The sequence below is a fragment of the Leptonychotes weddellii genome, chromosome 2 (assembly GCF_054177405.1).
Source record: "Leptonychotes weddellii isolate Sample4059 chromosome 2, ASM5417740v2, whole genome shotgun sequence".
In the NCBI taxonomy this organism is placed as follows: Eukaryota; Metazoa; Chordata; class Mammalia; order Carnivora; family Phocidae; genus Leptonychotes; species Leptonychotes weddellii.
The window spans coordinates 160,583,303-160,587,019 of record NC_138370.1 but is presented as its reverse complement, the minus strand read 5'-3'; positions in this window follow the sequence as shown (position 1 = coordinate 160,587,019).

Genomic DNA, 3,717 nt, shown 5'->3' with positions numbered 1-3,717 from the left:
CGTTGCAAATGGCAAGATCTCATTCCTTTTGATGGCTGCATAATATTCCATTGTATATATATACCACATCTTCTTTATCCAGTCATCTGTCGATGGACATCTTGGCTCTTTCCACAGTTTGGCTATTGTGGACATTGCTGCTATAAACATCGGGGTGCACGTACCCCTTCCGATCCCTACTTTTGTATCTTTGGGGTAAATACCCAGTAGTGCAATTGCTGGATCGTAGGGTAGCTCTATTTTCAACTTTTTGAGGAACCTCCATACAGTTTTCCAGAGTGGCTGCACCAGCTTGCATTCCCACCAACAGTGTAGGAGGGTTCCCCTTTCTCCGCATCCTTTCTAAAAATTTTTTACATAGTGTTGGAGCACAGAGAATGTGCTTGAAATTTCTCCTTGACTGATGGATTGATTGATATGAAGCATAAAGTTTGGCCATGGTGAAATAGCTATAGTTCATCTGAACCAAGATCTTCAAATGGCATCAATTCGATTCAACCAACCCCTGAGAACGAGTCTGTACCATACATCAATGACTGGCATTAAAGAGAAATGACAGAGAGCCCTAATCAGGAGGAATCTTAACAGTGCAGCAATCTTAAGAGAGAATTTTATTTATTTTTCCTTTGGCTATTAAGAAAAGTCTTAATTTCTCTAGTGGAAAGAAACAACATTAAGGACTAAAAACACAGTTTAAAGAAATTAAATCTATTGCCAAGGTAGAAAGAACACCATTTGACTCTAATAAACAAGTTCTGAGATCTTCTATGTGATAACTTTTGTTTTCTGCCATATGTGATTTGAGTGGATGATGATTATAATGACTATGATGATGGTTATTTTTGGTAAGTATAAGTACGCAGTAGCTTCTAACCATTGGCAAAGTTATCAGAGTTCAAGTGCAAGTCCACTCCTCCTTCAAAGTGCAGATCCATATTCCTTCTACCCTGCTACCCTACTACCATATTCCCCCTCTCCCATCAGACCCTTGTTTCTCCTCAAAATGATAATTTTCCATGTTTTCTGGGAAGACCAAGTGCTGAATTGGGAGATGCATGAGTGGCTCCTTCTGGGACATTGGTCCTCACACTTTCGAGAGCTTCAAATCCCCTGGACATATTATTTAAACATAGATTGCTGGACTCTACTGCCAAAGTTTATGACTCGATAGGTCTAGGGTGGGGGCCTAAGAATTTGCATTTCTGAGGATTTGCATTTTCCTGGGTGCACTGAGTCAAATAGTGTTCCTCCACCCCAATACTCACGTCCACCCAGAACCTCAGAAAATAACATTTTTTGGCATTAGAGTCTTTGCAAATGTGATGAGTTACGATGAGGTCCTACTAGATTAGGGTGGACCCTCAATTCAATGTGACTTGTGTCCTTGTAAGAAGAGAAAAGACACAGAGTCACAGGGAGAAGCCATGTGAGGAAGGAGGCAGAAATTGCAGTGATGCATCAACATGCTATGGAAACCTAGGATTGCCAGCGACCACCAGAAACTAGGGAGAGACAAGGAAGGAATCTTCCCAAGAGCCTTCAGAGGGGGCACAGGCTGCCAAGACCCCCATTTCAGACCCCTAGCCTCCAGAACTGTGAGAGAATAAATTTCTGTTTTTTAAGCCACCTCAGTTGGCGGTAATTCATTATGGCAGCTTTAGAAAACTAATGCACCAGTGGTTGCTGAGAATTACTCTTCTAGAAAAAAGGGGAAAATTGTCAAGTACCTTTCCACCAGAAAATATAGAATTTGGGTGATAACATATTTTTGAGAAAAGGGAAGTTCTGACTTTTTTTTTTCTTTTGGGTTCTGTAGCAGACATGTGCTATTTGGGGGTCATACCAAAGCATTTCATATTGCTTTTGGATAATTGCCACTGAAATGGTCACTTCAGGAGACTTTACTCTGAAGCTGGACCCTCTTTGTGCCTGACCTAATACAGGCAGAAGTGGGCACGAGCCCCTGCTCGGCCAATCACCCTCTCTTCTTGGGCTTCGGATTGTAAGCAAGAGATGCAGACACAAACATACAGCATTTACTCTTTCCAACATTGTGACCAAACGTCACTAGGAGATGGGTGCCAGGGTTTGGTTGCCAGGCCCTGCACTTTACAAACTAGCCCTCCAGCCTCCTGGAGATTCTGTGAGAACTGTGGGTTTTTCCAGTAAGTCCTTTTTGTTAAATTAATTAGGTCAGCTGCCATTGCTTGCAACCAAAGGAGCTAAACTAATAGAATATCTGTTGTCTTCATTTTTGTTCTTCAAGTGGTCTGCTCTTCTCTGAAAGTGGAGTGGAATGAGGACTTAATTTTTTTACTTCAAATTTTCTATCATTCAAACATGACATTTTTTCTATTGAAACACCTTGGGGTTTTCCCCCCAATTACAAAAGTAATGCAAATATTTCAACAAAGAGTGCTTTCTGAAATTGTTTTTTTTTTTAATCTTTCTATGTGGCTTCCCATTGGTTAAATTGTCATTGTATATTCCACTGAATAGAAGTGAGAGGACATAATATTGACTAACTAAAGGGCTTTCCCCTGAGGAGGGAACATGTATATTAAAAGTCTGTCTGAGGGGCGCCTGGGTGGCTCAGTTGGTTAAGCGTCTGCCTTTGGCTCAGGTCATGATCTCAGGGTCCTGGGATTAAGCCCGGCATCGGCTCCCTGCTCCTTGGGAAGCCTGCTTCTCCCTCTGCCCGCAGCTCCCCCTGCTTGCGTTCCCTCTCTCGCTGTCTCTCTCTGTCAAATAAATAAATAAAATATTAAAAAAAAAAAAGTCTGTCTGAAAAGACCAAAGCACTAGTAAATATGTGGCCACTTCACCCTCGCAAGGGGTGGGGGGTTCCTGTCCCACATTTTTTTGAGCAACTTAATATTAACTCTGGCTTCATCATTACCTAAAGATTTGCCTTAAAGATCTCATCTATGTTAACTCCAGATGCACTTTTAGAGTATAAGACTGAGGTTTTTAATACAGAATTATTTGTGGTGTCTAAGTATTCATCTGGATGCATAGTTTTTGCTCCCTGAACTGTGAATTCTTTTCTCTTTGCGATACCATCTGCTTCCTCCACCTACGCCATTTTGTAATGCTTTCCTGAAGTTGGCTTGCAGAGCTCTGACCTGGAAATCAGGTTCTTGTGCAGGACAACAATATATATGTTTGCAACCGCTGGGTGCATTATGCCCCTTTATCGATGCACTTGTGCACTGAAATGATCCCAGCCAGATTCTCACAGCTGCCCTTTGCTTAAACCCCAACCACCTGACTGCCACTAGATGACAGGTGTCCAAGTCCAACTGGACTCCCCTGAAACCTCCCCAAACCCATCCTCTCCTCCCAAGAAATCCAAGCCAACTTTCCCGAATCTCCCCAGCAACCCTGCTGCAGTGTAACAAATATTCAAAATTTGCCATCACCCAACTTGCGTGTTTTCTATACAAATACAAAATGCTACCTTTTAAAAATTAAAAATCTGGTAAAGCACCTTCCAAGGTTCAATCTGAGTTTAGAAAATTCATTATAATGAAAAGAGAAGAAGGAGGATTTTTTTTTTTTTTTATTGCTGATAGTTAGTGTCATTGATAGATCATGGCAGAACTATCCGCAATATGGCCAAATAATTTCACCGGAGAGGATTTTATATAGCTATAGCTAAAATTCAATGAACTGATTCAGAAGACTCAGTATAAAATATAACAGTGACTCCGAGTG